A 17,525-nucleotide genomic window follows, 5' to 3' on the forward strand; every position below is an offset into this window, starting at 1 on the left:
CGTCCGAGGCCGCTTGCAAAGACGCTCTAGAGACCAGTTTCCCCTCCTCCACGGCACAGAGAACTCCCCCCGAGCTTCCTGGGGCAGAAGTTCTGTAAACTTAGCCATGGACGAGCAGGTGTTATGCCCGTAGCGGCTTACTATGGTATGCTGGTTGGCTATATGAAGTTGCAGGCCTCCTGTTGAGTAGACCTTCCGGCCAAACAGGTCCAGTTTCTTGGCATCCCTGTTTTTAGGGGTGGATCCTTGAAACCCTTGACGTTCTCTCTGATTGGCCACGTTGACCACCAAAGAGTCCAGAGGAGGGTGGGTGTAAAGATGTTCATACCCTCCAGAGCAGTGCTTCTCAAGCTATTGGATGTGAGGAACCGGCAATTTTTTTTTCCAATGTGCGCGCAGACCGGCAGCCGAAGGCTCGCAGACCGGCACCAGTCCGCGGACCACCACTTTGAGTAGCACTGCTCTAGAGGGAACAAAGTAGTGGTGCTCGGCCAGAGAAGCAGGAGTTTGCCACAAGTTCTTAGATGTTTCGGTTATCGACTTGATAAATGGCAGTACAACCCCGGACAGGCCAGAAGGAGCCAGGAAGTCTACGACAGGGTCTAAATCCACTTCCACCTCCTCTGCTTGAATCCCCAGGCTTCGGGCGACCCGCCTCAAAAGCTGTTGAAGAACCCGGTTGTCCTCCAAAGCTGGGGCCGTCTAAGTCCCCGCGACTGCTTCATCAGGTGAGGAGGAGGAAGAGAGAACAAGAGGTGGGCCCAGTTCACTGCCTTCGGCACGCGGGCTGTGGAGCCAGTACCGATGAAGAATTCTGCACCGCAGCCGGTGCTGGGGCAGTTTAATCCGGCAGGACCAAGACCATCGGGGTCGGTAGGGACGGAGCTGAGGCTTCCACCAGTGCCATCACCTGGAGAGCCAGTGCCGAAACACACCTGCTTGGAATGGACATGAACAATCACTCGAAGAAGAACCATTGTCATCATCTAGTCTGACCTCCCATATACCACAGGCCATAGGGCTCCCCTGAATTAATTCCTGTTTGAACTAGAGAATATACCTTTGCAACACTATCATCCATTTATTACTAGTCTCATAACATTATATATAAATTCAAACTATCCAGCTCTGTACATAGCTGATCTATATTAACCTTCTTCTCGTTTCCCTCCTCCCCAGTCCTGTTTGTCATACCCACTATTGCATCCTGATTTAAATTAGGCAGAACTCTTCATGGCAGGGACTGTCCTACTCTGTGCTGAGCTGTGCAGAGTATAATGAGGTCACAATCCTGATTCAGACTTAGTGCTACCTTAATGCAGACACGGGTACACTATTTCCAGACAGAAGGGTGACTTCTAAATTAATGGGGTCCCTTCAAAGTATTTTGAAAAATGAAAAATTATTTTCTTAAATATAATAAGCACCTACCCATCTCTCTTTTTAAAAAAGAATTAAGAAAAAGGTCTGAGGCTGTTTTGACAACAGTCTTGAAGGTTGGAAAAGAAGAGAGAGATAAGAGAAGGTACAGCGAAATTTACAGCAAGTTATTTATATGTAGGCTTGGCAGAATTCTATTTTACATATAATTTTAACAGCTAGCATCAATGCTTATTTTTAAGCATTCCCCATCCACCCCTGATTTTTATAATTGTGAAAAATTATGGGAGGGAGGTCAACATCCAGTCAAGTAAATATCCTTCAACTCTAATAAGTTCTCAAGCAGCATTTTTCTTAACTCATCAATCTGTAAATTTCAATTATCAATGGAAATATTTTTTCATAGAGGGCCACGCATGTGGGGAACCGACATTTACAAAAAAACAAAAACAAAAAACAAAAAAACCAACCAACCACCTAATCATTCCAAGCCTACTATATGGTATTAAATACTTCACAAACACCTTTGCTATTTTCCATTCTGGGATCAAAATAGGTTTACTTTTTTTCCCAAAAGGAAGTACAGTGTGCATGCTTATTTCTGCAATGCAGATGTTCAATAATCCTAGTGACAGCAGTTGGGACCTACTGAACAACAGAATTAAGGTACTGGTGGAAGAGAGAGACATGAAAAAAATACCAGATTTTACATTATAAAATTAAAACTATCTACCTGTGTTACTGACATTAATATTACAATGTATCATTAAAAAGTAGTTTTCCCTCCTTTGTAAATAAAAAGCATATACAGGTATTTTTAATAGGAAATTAGGTCTAAGGTAGAATCCATTTTCGTCCATACGTTTAAGAAAGGCAGGCTTTCAAGAAGCAGAAATTCAATTTTCATCTTTTTATACAGCAAAGCTGATAAACCGTTAGCACAGAAAAACTTCTAGTTCATAAAAAATGCTGAGACAGATTTTTAATACTTGTCTTGACAGACTTGTGCCAGTAAAAGAGCAAATATAATAAATCTTACAGCTAGATGGTAAACACCGAAACTAGCTTTATCAAAATATTTCCTTCCTGAGTTGGAAATATATTGATTATTTAACAAAAATAATCCTTTGTATTATCTGTTATAAAGATCACTAAGCAAGTTTCTATGTACTGTCAATAGGATTATGGGAAACTTTACAGCACAACATGAAACATATAATTAGCATAAATATAAAGCAATGAACTTTTGACTATCTACAAACAGTATTATACTGCAAAGTTTTGAGTTTTTAGACAAAAGGCAATATGTCATTACAATCAAATCAAACTGTCTGATCCTTCACAAATCTCTTTCATAATAATCCATTCAATACAAAGAAGTAAATTTCAGTATCCATCAAGAGACTGTGTTTAAAATATTACTTGAACATACTTTAGGCTGAAGAGTTGTCACAAGAAGAACAGAAAAATAAAAATTTTCAATTACATTTTGAAAATGTATGAATGTTTGAAAATGAATGAATTACATTCAATTACATAAAATTGAAAATTTTAATTTTTCAATTAAAAATTGTAATTTTTAAGTTACAGGGAGTGTAACTTCTCTTCACTGTTGTGAAATTTAAAACAAAACCATATTTTGTTACTGTATGAGAGCCAAGATGTGAAACTGACCAATGTAGTTTCACTGTTCAAACAGAGGAAACAAAGACTAATTTACTTGTGCCAAAAGCATTCTGAAATAAAATATGAAACTAGATTCAAAATTAGCTAAATCAGCAATCCTTTCAAGAGAGAAGGTATGCCACCCTTCTTAGGGCTGCAGATGCAAAATACAAACAGTTCTCCCATCATGTTTTCAGGTTCTCAAAATTCTAAATCTTCCAACCTAGAATGATGAAATAGTATGTAAGGAGCCACCAGATTTTTAAGAAAGCTGGACCCAAGCCTATTAACATTTTTAAAACCAAAATCTTCAATGCAGTCTGCTCACAAAAGAGGAGATTTTGAATAGTTTTGGTTTCAGAGTGGTAGCCATGTTAGTCTGTATCAGCAAAAAAAAAAAAAAAAAAAAAAAAAGAGTACCTGTGGCACCTTAGAGACTAACAGATTTATTTGAATATTTTTGTTCATACTCCAACAGCTCAAAAAATGTCCTGAAGCATTTTTAAACTAGATATGAAATTCAAAGACAGATTGGCTGAAAATTGTAAGCTGAATTTTAATACTGTATATTTACATTATGTAAGTGCTGGAAAAACCACTCACACAATTTGGCAAATTTACCATCTTAAACATCTGTGTTGTTTTCCATGTCCCCATACAAACCTGGAACACTTTCTTAGAACATATTCATCAGGCCACTACCCTAGTTTCATTCAAAACCCTGCCAAAGACTCATTTCTGCAACAAAAACTAATTAGAATATTAAACTTTAAGAAAAATCTTTACTTGCTAAGAAATTTGCATGGGCCTAACATCTCCACATCACAATTTATAAGCCCTGTTGAATCCCACCCTAGCCCCTCTGACTTTAACTAACCCTCACTTGCCATGGCAGGAAGCATATTATTTGTTCAGTGAGGCACCTAGCATACTTTTGAGCATAGTACAAATAAAACAGGTGGGGGGGGGGAGAGAGAGCGGGAAGGGAATTCCTATTACAAGTGTAGTAAGAGCTGCCCAGACACTAGTATGGAATGGGATGCTAGAGATCCCTATAGAGCTGTTTGCACTTCTCTACCAAAGCAACCAGCAGCACCAACAACGTAAAAGCAGCACTTAGAGAAGCTAGAGGGGAAGTCCTTATATAATTATCTACGGTACTCTGCCCTGGTCCAATCAGCAATACCTCTAAGCTCCAGGATTCTGGAAGCTAGGATCACAGAGGGTCTATGGACAGAGCACTGTTATTCTGGAGCTGTGAAATCCACCCCTTGCCACAGAGCTGTGAGCCAGAATTGATGGTATTTTTTTTTTAAATTTTTCAAAAGGGTTTTAACCCTCATGGTTGTGAAGAAAGTCTTCCAAGAACAGAGTAACTGATGACAGCTTTAATTGATAGTTCAGAAAGGTTCTGACTGACCCAAGGTTAATTCCGAAATGAAAGATGACAATTTCATTGTCAGTATTGTTAACTATATCACTGCTGATCATTTTACAGCTACTGTGCTTAACTCCAAAATATCTTAAAGATTCTGTGCACCCCAAAAATTGTGTGTAGTAAATAGTGACACTCTCCCTGTGCCCATAAGCTGGATGTTTAAATACATTGGGGGGGGGGCGGGGGAGGAAGGAAGGGGGGAGTACAACACTTCCCTTCCCCTAAAATAATTTTTGTATCCGAACAACTTGGGGATAAATTTAGTAAACACTAAACTCGAGTACTTACTGAAACAATAATAAAGCTTTAATTTTGTTAGCCTCTTAACACAAACATAATACCAAATATATTACTTTATTTTTTTTTGTTGGAGCATGGGCAAAACTGACAGTCCTGGAACCTACTGGCACAGAGTCAGTCACAGTACAGGCCCCTGCAGCAGCAAGAGGAAGCTTAGCAAGATCAGCAGGATCCAGCACAGCAGCAAATGGCAGAAGTTGCAGGCCCACCGTTTCCTCAAAGCCAGCTACAGACTCCTCCTATGTGGCAGTCTCACACTGGATTAAATAGATGCCATGCTACCTGCACCCACAGTGCTAGCAGGCACACATTCCGTGAGCATCCTCTCTCTGCATTTAAAGGTGTCTCTCTCACTGGCAATTTAAAAAGCCAGCACTATCCAACTGCCACCACCTACAAGATGCTGACAAAGGCAGTACACAGATCCTCCCTCACCAGAACTACTTACTGGTGCAGCTCATCCTCACCTACACAGGAGGACCAGCGAAGTCAACTGCACATGGGAGGCTGGAGTCCCCTCAGGACAGGACACAAGCTTTTCCTTACTGTCATAAAAGATGCTTCTGAAGGAAGTAGGTCCCAGATAGATTATTCCCTTCCTAAGTACACAGCTGAACTCCAGGCTCACACACATTCCTGTGCCTGATTAGAGATACAAGTCTACCACCCCCAATGGTGGTGGTTGCATACCATCCCCCACCTGCTAACTCTTGCCCCTCTTCAAAAAAACAACTTCCCTCCCCCTTCAATTGGCTTCCAAATCTCAACTTTCAAAAGCCAGCAAGACCATTTCCAGTGCTAATATTAACAAAGATATATTTGTGTGAAAACTCCACAAAACACTCCGTTTTCTGCAAACATTCTTGTGGATAAAAACAAACAAACAAACAAACAAGAAGAGGTCACCAAAAATATCAGAATTTTTGCAAATACTTTGCTGCAGTATTTGCCCAGCTGCATTATTTACCCTGAAAAAGCACCTTTTCCATCCCATTTCATATGGTGGAAAAAACAGACTATAAGTTTTCCAGTTAAATCAAAGCATTTCAGAAGGGTCTTCCTTTAAAAACGGTCAGTTTTTTCCACAAAATTTATTGTAGCTGAACACAGTAGAAAATGTATTCACAAATCCAGATGGTTAACATTTTTCTACAATGAGAAGAAAATATTGCTTGGTACCAGCAGACTAATTTTCCTGATCTCTTCCCTCCCACACCTACACACATAGCTATTTATCATTTTCATTTATCACCACCAGTATAACCCCCTCTCACCATTATCTGTCCTTTCCACACAATTTTGACTCCTAATTATTCAGTTCCAACTTCATGGTGGTGCCACTGGTAACTCTGACTCAACTACGGATGGCACTGAAAGCCCTTCACTTCTTTCTCACACAAAATGTACTTACATATCAAACTTTTCTTTTACATGGGCTTTAAAAAGCAACATCTGTTCCATCAGGTTTTCCTATATTTGACCATGATAGAATCCAGGTGCTTAAATAATGGTACATAGAATCATAGAATATCAGGGTTGGAAGGGACCTCAGGAGGTCATCTAGTCCAACCCCCTGCTCAAAGCAGGACCAATCCCCAATGAAATCATCCCAGCCAGGGCTTTGTCAAGCCTGACCTTAAAAACTTCTAAGGAAGGAGATTCTACCACCTCCCTAGGTAACCTATTCCAGTGTTTCACCACCCTCCTAGTGAAAAAGTTTTTCCTAATATCCAACCTAAACCTCCCCCACTGCAACTTGAGACCATTACTCCTTGTCCTGTCATCTTCTACCACTGAGAATAGTCTAGAACCATCCTCTCTGGAACCACCTCTCAGGTAGTTGAAAGCAGCTATCAAATCCCCCCTCATTCTTCTCTTCTGCAGACTAAACAATCCCAGGTCCCTCAGCCTCGCCTCATAAGTCATGTGTTCCAGACCCCTAATCATTTTTGTTGCCCTTCGCTGGACTCTCTCCAATTTATCCACATCCTTCTTGTAGTGTGGGGCCCAAAACTGGACACACTACTCCAGATGAGGCCTCACCAATGTCGAATAGAGGGGGACGATCACGTCCCTCGATCTGCTCGCTATGCCCCTGCTTATACATCCCAAAATGCCATTGGCCTTCTTGGCAACAAGGGCACACTGCTGACTCATATCCAGCTTCTCGTCCACTGTCACCCCTAGGTCCTTTTCTGCAGAACTGCTGCCTAGCCATTCGGTCCCTAGTCTGTAGCTGTGCATTGGGTTCTTCCGTCCTAAGTGCAGGACTCTGCACTTATCCTTATTGAACCTCATCAGATTTCTTTTGGCCCAATCCTCCAATTTGTCTAGGTCCCTCTGTATCCTATCCCTGCCCTCCAGCGTATCTACCACTCCTCCCAGTTTAGTATCATCCGCAAATTTGCTGAGAGTGCAATCCACACCATCCTCCAGATCATTTATCGAAGATATTGAACAAAACCGGCCCCAGGACCGACCCCTGGGGCACTCCACTTGACACCGGCTGCCAACTAGACATGAAGCCATTGATCACTACCCGCTGAGCCCGACAATCTAGCCAACTTTCTACCCACCTTATAGTGCATTCATCCAGCCCATACTTCTTTAACTTGCTGACAAGTTAAACAAACATACTCTTGTTTATATACATGCACCTAATTTAAATAGTGCTACTCTCTTGTAGGTTTTATAAGTTTCAGATTCTCTATGAGCTAATGTTTGCTAAGAGTCTCAACCTACTCTTTGTCCAAGCTAAGAAGGGTATCTATTACCTTAAAACAGCAACAATTTGAGATACCTGGCAACAAAGCCCATTCCCTCCAGTAAGAGACTCATTTTGCTTACCATATCACATTTTAACTACAAATTGTTGGTCAAATTTTGAAGCTGAAGGTTCAGATACTAAACTAAGTGGTTTGGTGAAGACCTCTACCTTCAATGCCTTACTTGCTTAAGACAACAAACAAGGGGAGAGCTGCCTATGTGTTAAAGGGACACCACCTTGGGGGAAAAAAAAAAGTGTGTCTGAGAAAGTTGTGCCTACTATAGTTACAAGCAACACCTACCACATCTTTTAGTGTGAGATAAATAATGGTAGATACTTCACAGAACAAACACACAAGATCACAGCCCCCAGGAGCCTACAATCTAGAATTTTAGACGTGACCTAACAAGAGAACAAACAAGAGACTGCACGTGTGTGGTAAGGGAGGAGGGGGTGCTTCGAGATGATGTAGTTCAGTGGTTCTCAACGAGGGCATATTAGAGACAGCAACAGGCTCTGGCAAACCCCAGCCACCATTCAGCCCACATCTAAACAGGTGGCTGAGTGCTGCTAGGTGCCTCTGAAAAACTTTGAGCACTTCTATTGTCACCAAAATCCAGGATCATTAGTAGAGGCAGCAGTGTAGGAAACGTTGAAATCTGTGAAAGGCACATGGACAAGGACCTCCAAAAGCTAGACCTGTCTGGGCATTACTTGTCTTGCCTACAACTCTGGGTGGCAGCTGCTAGGCATTGTTCACCTAATATAATGTACTGACATGGGAAAGGGTGATCCCTTCTTGACGAAAGTACCACAGGGCACTAGGGAGGAACTTAGAGGTCATAAAAAATAAATAAATAAAAAAGCCAGAAGAGGCCTCCAGGAAGCTATGGACTACACAGATATGGCCACAAGGTTGATAGTCATGGCCGTGACTACTGACTGTTGGCATCTGGAATACCAAGAGAAGTCCAAGATGCCATCCAGGACCTCCTATTTCAGTGGACGGAGTTTTTCAATACACAACGGATAAAGGACCACTCTGAGGTTGCTGGGGATGTATACACCAACCCCATACAGGAAGCCCAAAAGAGATAACTGTCTCGTCCTTATTTTGGGGGCAGATAGAGTACCCACTGCAGAAACGATTGTGCTACTTGTCTGATGGGCACCTTCTCAGCAGATTTGATGGGAATGTTAGCAACCATATCAGAGCCTATCAGGAACTAGCAGCCATCTTCAGGAGCTGCCTTGTCTCATTCCATTGGACGTGGACCAATATCGCTTCGGACAAATGTGTGTAGAACATAGTTGCCTCTGGCTATCCCATTCACTTCCATGCTCTCCACCCTACTCAACCCTTTCCCTGTTACCCTTCAGGGACTCATCTCATGAGAGGGGGGGGAAACGTGGCCATATTGCTTCTGCTAGGAGTCATGGAAGGGTTCTTAAGTAGTACAGAAGAGGCTTCTACTTTCAGTATCTCCTTCCCGAAGAAGAAAGGGGGGATCTGTCCTATCCTAGACCTGAGGGGACTGAACAAATTGTATGTATAGTCTCAGATTCCAGAATATAGTGCTTTCCTCCAGCACCCCGTGTGTGCAGGCTCAACTGGTTCATGGCTATTAACCTGCAAGATGAGTTCTTATATATAGCCATTAAACTGGCACACAGGAAGCACTTGAGATTCACACTGGGACCGGATAATTATCAATATAAAGTACTTTGAGATGTTACAGTAGTCAGTGTAGATCCCAGAACATGTCCTTCATCCCTGGATTTTGGAGTCCATGGCCTCTGAACCTCTAGGGTATTGATGGAGGATAGCAACTGAGGAGGCGGCACAAGGCACAGGAGTGGCCCCAATGGATGCTACTATTTAAAAAAAAAAAAAAAGAATAGTTGCAGGTGCACGAGGCACATGCCCACCTACAGTGGGATCCACACTGACTACACCAGTGGCTCTCAACCTTTCCAGACCACTGTACCCCTTTCAGGAGGGATTTGTGTTGCACACCCCCAAGCTTCACCTCACTTAAAAACAACTTGCTTACAAAATCAGACATAAAAATACAAAAAAGTGTCACAGCACACTGTTTCCAAAAAAAAAAAATGCTTACTTTCTCGTTTTTACCATAAATTATAAAATTAATTGGAATATAAATATTACATTTCCATATATAGTATATAAAGCAGTAAGACAAATCATTGCCTGTATGAAATTTTAGTTTGTACTGACTTTGCCTAATTTTACAACAGGTGCATAAAAAACACTAGCAAAGATCTAGATGAGTTGACGTACCCCCTGGAAGACCTCTTTACAGGAGGGGGAAATCTGGTGTGGATGCTTGAAACGATGGTCCACAGACGAGCCAGGACAGCCTCTTATATTGACACTGGCCCATTTGTGACCGTTAGACCAATGCTACTTGCACCTCCTTTGCAGTGGTGCCCTGCATGAGTGATCTCCAGTGCTGTCTCTAGGGTCACTCTCAAAAAGGTAGAGGAGAGACATCCCTGCTTGATACCAGGAAGAAGGCAAAGTCTGGCAATAGCGATGATGAGTAACTCCACAAATGGCAGTGCTATGTGATAATGTCTCAGCTCCAGTGACTGGTGCCACTGGACATACCAGGAGAGTATCTCCAGAGATGCATGAAGGCACATCTTAGTCCCATAATCAGCACAGCCAATGACAGTGCCATCTTACATGGCACCATTCTCTTACCAGAGAGCTTAGCCACTTTGTCCTTGGAAGAGTGAGATTTGTTCCCCTCTTTGGAACAATGCTTCATGTTGTTTGGAGCAGTTTCTGGACTTTGGCTGGCATTGCCTTTCGATTTACCCTTGCATTGGGGTGCTGATGCTGGTTCCAGTGATGACATTGTCAGTGCCAGAAGTGCCAGCACTGAAGCCAGTGCTGAATCTATCAATACCAGCACTGAAGGGGTTGATGGTGTCGGCGTACCGGCTGCTGGTGCCAAAGTGATTGGTGCCAATATGATGGTGTTGATTTCTACAGTGTATTCTCTCCTGCCTTTCCATCACTGCTGGACTGTGCTGTCTGCTCATAGAAGAACATGCTGAAGAAGACCCTTCCAGTTCTTTGGAGGTGATTATCTCCTCCAGGTCTGAGATGATGCACATACATTGCTTAAGCAGGTACAGTTTCAGCTGCCCGGCCCTCAATTTGTGAATCCCTGAGGAGGACTTAGAAATTGAACACTTCTTAAGGATCTGACCCTCCCCCAGATAGAACAGGCATCAGCTATGCCCATTGACCAGGGGGATGAGCTCTCGCAGGTCAGGAAGGTTTCAAACCTTGAAGGTTTAGAGTCTGCCATACTGTTTGTCGTGAAGCATCTTGTCCCCCCTCTATTGAGGGTGCTTTTTATTTTTGAACATCCAAATTAAAGAAATTAAAGGGATAAGGAGGGTGAAGATCCCCACCGAACTAGTTGAGAATAGGCCTTTGAATATCAGAGAAGGCAGTGGGTTGGACATTCGCCAGGTTTTGTCTCACTATCATGGTTAATAAGAAGGAACTGCAAGGGGAGAAATAAATTTCACCCACTCTACGCACTATGCCCTCACTCGGGAGCCCAAGGAGATACAGGGTACACGTGCACCCCCAGACAATGCTGTTCAAAAAAAACCTGACCTCACGCACAAGGCACACACACACCTACAGTGGGATTCATACAGACACATGCCCGAAGAAGAAGCCAAAGTTAAAAATTAACTTAGTCATGATACTTTTTATAGGGTGTGTCAGAAATAAAGGAAGTGTCCCTCAACTACGCATCAAAATATACATGCAATATAATTTAACTGAACTATGCCTTGCCAAGACCAGACATGGCCACCCAGTAAAGAAATAAACTCTATCACCCAGCACAGTGGCACACAACCTTTCCAGACTACTGTATCCCTTTCAGAAGTCTGGTTTGTCTTGCATACCCCCAAGTTTCATCTCACTGAAAGACTACTTGCTTACAAAATCAGACATAAAAATACAAAAGTGTCACAGCACACTATTATTGAAAAATCGCTTACTTTCTCATTTTACCATATAATTCAAAAGTAAATCAATTAGAATATAAATATTGTACTTACTTTTCAGTGTATAGCATATAAATCAGTATAAGCAAGCCATTGTCTGTATGAAATTTTAGTTTGTACTGACTTTGCTACTGCTTTCTGTAGCCTATTGTAAAACTAGGCAAATATCTAGATGAGTTAATGTACGCCCTGGAAGTCCTCTGTGTACCCCCAGGGGTACACATGCCCCTTGTTGAGAAACACTGCCCTAACACACAACAAATATTGTATGTCTTTTTACCACTACATGAAGAGACCATCAGAATATGGCAAATTTTAGCACCTACATGAGAGATCTTAAGAGAAGCCAGCCAATTTCTATTTTTAAACTTACCAAGCACCATTTTAAGTAACTATTACCAAAACATCTTGGAATTTTAACTAAGATCCTGGAATTTCCTGTTACACTAAACACAAGTCCGACTATAAAATCATCGCAAAGGTGATGAAACCAAAGTCTAAAGTTAAAAAAAAAAAAATCAGGTGTTAAAAAAACAGACCGTCCTCAACTTTAGGGAGTAAAGTTTCTAGGGCACTGTTTTGCATTTTCTTTATTAAGAGAGGATGCATGTGCTCCAAATTTACAAACTGTCCTATCAAGACTAACAGACAACTATACTCACTTTAAAAGAGGCAAAGAGTCCTGTGGCACCTTAAGCTTTCGTGGGTGAATACCCACTTCGTCGGATGCATGATATACTTACTTTCTAAGTTTTAAAGTCCACTTGGTCCTTTACTTGAGCTGGGAGATCCCAGACCTCAAAAGTCTCTTGACCCATTTTCTTTGTGTTTAAGTCTCAGGGAAGCCTAACAGCACAGTCCTTTATATTATGACATTGCCTGTCTTCATTTCTGGGGTAGTCAGCCAGGACATACATTGTGTGCCAATAGATATTTTTCCAAATCTGAATAAATAAAATAGATTTTGAAATTCCTGGGCGCACACACAATAAATAGTACTGTAATTAGAAATGGTTCCCGGACTTCCAGCTCGCACACTGAAATGGTGGTCCACAACCCAATTCCGAAGAAAAAAACATGGAACATGCTTAATAGAATCTGGGGACCCACATGCAAAGAGCAGGGGCTCTATGGATTTTTATCCAGCATCTTTCACATCCTCCATTCATAAGGAAGCCTGGGTCACCATCTCTTGAAACAAAAGAACAGGGTTGAGATAAATTCTCAGCACCATTTAAATTCAGGTAGTTGCCTGGATGTTCTTGGACTTGTATTGGAACCACCACCTATCAACAACTCCTTTGAGATTAAGCAGCAACATGGAGCAGTTTGCCATTTATTTTGCTCAGGACATTGCACCTGGATCCAGTGAGGGAGTCAGCAGCTGTAAAGGACACCTGCCTGCTCAAAGAAGTAATGAGAAAAGTTAAAATATAGATATATTTGAGAAGTCTGATGCTGCTCTTTCACTCAACTTTCCTAAGTGCAATAAACATTTACCATATTACCAGATTTTAAAATAGAAGAATATTCCAGACATCAAAGCTTTAGCTAAGCTTTGGGTATCTATTCAGTTTCTTCTTGCAGCCACAATAGATCCTTGCACCACTTACAGTATCTGCTAGAAAATGAACAAATGTTTTTGCAGAGTTTAAACAATTACTGCAAAATATTTATTCTTAAACGCACTACTGTATATATATGTATACAGCAAACCAAATTTGCTAGACAGAAGGTATTGTTTATAGCAACTAGATAGCAAGAGTGTAAGATTTTGGTAACTGTTAATAAATAGACGTTAAGGATATTACCGTGTAAGGATCTTTCACTGGTAAAAAGACCCCACAGAACCCACAGAAGGTTTGGAAGGGGGGGTGGCTAAATTTACCGGGTTACGCCTTGAGCTCACAAAACGGTAAAGGTGAGTGCCGTACAGCGTGCAGGTAACAAGAGTACTAGCACTGTCAGCTAATCCTCACAGTGAAATATTAATTTCAAGTATTTTCTTTTAAAGAGTCATATCACTGACTCATATTCAAACAGTGCACCTGAAACTTTATTAAAAGGGCCTTTAGTTTTAAAATCATTTCAATATTCATATTTAGAGGGATAAACTTTGGTGTTACATCACACTCTTCTCCACTGTAGCATGTCTGCATTATTGCAAAGCTTTCATTTAATCAGACGCTGAAAATAAAAAGTTCAGAAAATTTTTCTACTCTTAGTTTATTTTTTCTTTACACTAACTCAAGTAAAATCACCCTGACAGTACAGTAAATATTAAGCACTACTCACAAAATTAGCTCTTCTTGTTAATAAATACATAATTTGATTGTACAAATATATTTTCAGAATGCACTGCTAATGCAGAGATAACTCAGTGGTTACTAGGCTACTGGTGGTCTGTGGAGCACTTGCTGGTGGACCAGAGTGTACTGGTTTCCCACATGGTGCTGGCTCTCCTACTTATTTCCTGCTGTTAAACTGCTTTAAAAACATGTAGAAAGACATTAAAGCTTTCCTAACATTACTTTTTCCATGTAAGCGGTTGCTCCAGTTACCACAGTGACTTTAAGTGATTACAAATGGTAGGGTTGTTGTCCATGAGACAAACTACTAAAATATGATCCATCCTATAAAAGAGTTTGAGAAGCTCTAAATTAATTTAAAACTGAAATATCTGACAGGAAAAAAAAATACTAAAGATCTCATTCAGTTAAGATTGTACTTAAAATTATTATTGAAGAAATGTTGGCATTTCAGGTGTGTTTTGAAAAGCCATTATCAAGCTATAAAATATAAGGGTTTTCTTCACTTAATCATCAGATTTGTTCGATTAATTTTAGGATTACCAAGAGCTAACAATGAGGTTAAAATAATTTTTAAGATGAATTATTACCTCACCAAAATATTTACGTATCCAGACAAAATATTACTCCTCCTATTTGTTATAATCCCTAGGTTATAAAGCTGTTTAATTATTTTTGCAGTCCTTTATAGCTGATTAATCGGAAAGAGGAGAATTAAATGACTGTGGGAAGAAGAAAGGTATTAACATATTTTAAATTACAATAAGTAACTATTTAGGAAAGAAAAACACATGAAAGTGCTTTTTTATTCCTAAAGCTTAACTGAGCATGAAATTTAGCTTTAATAAAATAAGGTTCCACTTAATTACTATGCCACTGCAATCTGTTCTGCAATTTGCCCCAATGGCTACAGACAGTGGCTGACAGATAAGGATTTATTTTTTATGAAATTTGCAACCGAATATTTCATTCTTTGTCAAAAATCATATACAATATCCCCAAAGAAAGTTATCTCTGAAAAACAAGCCCTTATACAATAAACCCATACTAACTCACTCTGCAATCACTTGTATGTACGGCATAAATTAATTTTAAGCTGAACTTTATGCATGTTTTAACATGGCATATTTTCCAAGTGTAGTATGAGTGATCCCCAACCCCTAAAGCTTTATACTCTGCATTCTGCCAGTCTGAACAGTGATCTATTGAGTAAATGATCACAGTATGACCCATTTTTGAAAAGCAACAAACACATTAGTAAAGGTGTTTTGATTAGAGGTTTTATTCTTTGTTTTTTGGACATTTTCGCTATCGTTTTAACATTTTCAGGTGAACACAGGTTCAAGAAACACAAATTTTAAAAATTATTCGAGTACTTCATTTCGTGGTCATACAAAATTAGACAGGTTTTCACTGGCTCTAAGTTGTGATATTTGAAAAATAAACATACTGCCATACACATTCAGAAGGGAAAAACATAAAACACAGTTATCTACGGCTCTCAGGACCATCATGGGTTTTTCTTGAACAGAGAGGCATTGACTAGTCTCTTGCTAACCACACATACAGTGAGCAACAAGGAAACCTTATTCCTACTGCCCGGCACTTCTCTCCGGCTGGAGAAGGAACCCGCCAGCCTGGCTAAGACTGCGCTACGGCAGGAGCCCGCTCCGTGCAACACTCTCCCCTCCCACCGCCCCATTTCAGGCCAAGCCCTTCCTCAGGCAAAACTCCCGTTCACTTTCGCTGGAGCTCTGCCTTACTGACGAGGGTATAAATTCACTAATGAGAGGATGCAAGTGCAGATCTGTTGAACCCGCTCCTCCAATGCGCCCGATCCCATCCGCTCGGTGAAGCTCCTGCCCTAGATCGAGCGCAGCAGCGGTCCCCGCAAGTGCATTTAGGCGCCCCCGCTGCCCGGAAGGAGGAGAATACCCCCCTCCAGCACAGGGAGGTGTGTCCTAGCCACAGCTCCTGTCAAACGCGCACACCCGCACCTAGGCGATCCTGGGGGCCCCGCAACAAACGGGGCTGTGCGCACGGTAGAGAGCAAGCAGCTTGGCTCGGGGAGGAGACGCTCCAGGCATTTCTCAGCGCTGATCCCCTGGCTCAGGGACAGGTAGCTGCACAGATAACGGGGCACCAGCCAAGGGAGCAGCAGCGGCTGCTTGGGCACCCTCCCGCTCTGCCCCTGCCGCCCTCAAGCTGGGCTGAGTGCGACGAGCAGTGCCAAGGATGCAGCGCTGCCTTCGCGGCTGCGGCCCCAGGAGCAGGGCTAGGCGGGACAGGGAGCTCAAGCCCCGGGAAAGCCGCGAGCTAGCGGGCGGCCGCTGACTGAACTGGGGGTAGGTAGCGTATCCCCCTCCTCGCGGCTGCTCTTTTACCCCCTTCGCCCCTGGACTTGGGCTGGGAGGGAAGAGGCTGGGATGGAGCCTCCGCACCCGCCGGACTTCAGTCCCTCCTCACCAGCCGGCTCTGCAGCTTTTACCCCTCAAGCCTGCGGGCTCGGGCTGGCCAATGCCGCTCCCGCTTCGCCCAAGCCCTAGGGGGCTGCAGGAGCACGATCCAGGGTGCAGGGAGCGGGAAGAGATCCTCGGCTCCCCTCGAGCCCTGCCCCCAACTGTTCGGGACGATTTACAGACATCCGCGCCCCACATCCCCCTGCCTCCCGTTTTCCCTCCAAGGACGGGGGGGGAGGGGGCGCGCACCGATGCCCTGAGCAAGAAGCAGCAGCAGCAAAGCCCCTGCCCGGGCTGGGGGCACCTACTCCCCGCACAACACACCAGGGACAGACCCCCCCACACACACATACACGCGCGCGGGGCGCAGCCGGGCCAGCGCCAATACCTGCCCCGAGAAGCGCCGCCGAGCCCGGGGGGGGGGCAGCGATGGGGGGCAGCGGGGAGAGGCCGGGAGGCGGCTGTGGAGCCCGAGAAGAGAAAAGACCCAGCCCGACCCACCGTCTCCACCGGCGACCGCTGCAGGCGGCGCAGCCCCACGCGTCCCCCAGCCGCCGCCCCTGCCCAGGAGCCGGGGGAACAAGGGGGCAGCTGCCCCGCTTTTCCGTCCCCGTCCCCGGCCAGTTCTGGGGTGTCTCTCGCTTCCTCCCCGCAACCCAGGGCGCCGCCAAGCCGCCGCCACTCACCGGGCTGGGGACCGGAGCGGGGGGGGGGGCGGAGGAGCCGCCCGCTTCCCCGCGCGCCACCAGCGGCTCGTGGGTCTGTCAAGTAGCGCGCAGCCCCCGCCGCCGGGATTCACGCCGCCGCCGCCGCCGCCATGTTAGTGGGGCGCTCGCGCATGCCCGCCAGCCGCACTGGGGGCTGCCGCCGCCGCCGCCTCCCCACCACCAGAGCCCGCGCGAGGGGGCAGGCGCCTGCCGCAGGCGCTGGGTGCAAGCCCGCCCCCGTCAACGTTTGCTTCAGGCTTTCCTGTCCACACACACTCAGACTCAGGCCCGCAGAGTCACGCAGGCCCGGGGTCTTAGGAGCCTGCGGGGAGGGTCAGCCCCTGAGTCCCGCAGTGACTGGGGTCATTTTGCAGTCCTGTCATTTTGCAGTCTGGACCTCAGTCCAGCAGGGCTGGGAGCCAGCAACTGGAAACCCAG

The 17,525-nt window shown here is 43.8% G+C and overlaps 1 protein-coding gene across 1 annotated transcript in view; it reads right to left on the reverse strand.

Annotated features, from left to right (window-relative positions):
- Positions 1–17,197, reverse strand: part of SCML2 (Scm polycomb group protein like 2) — a gene marked incomplete at its 5' end in the record, with an annotated part of 131,180 nt that extends 113,983 nt beyond the window's left edge. The window contains one exon of the mRNA XM_084623146.1: positions 17,067–17,197. The remainder of the gene's footprint in view (positions 1–17,066) is intronic.
- Positions 17,198–17,525: the final 328 nt, after the last annotated feature.

Source organism: Lepidochelys olivacea (genome assembly GCF_965140295.1).
Source record: "Lepidochelys olivacea isolate rLepOli2 genome assembly, chromosome: 1".
NCBI classification, from domain to species: Eukaryota; Metazoa; Chordata; order Testudines; family Cheloniidae; genus Lepidochelys; species Lepidochelys olivacea.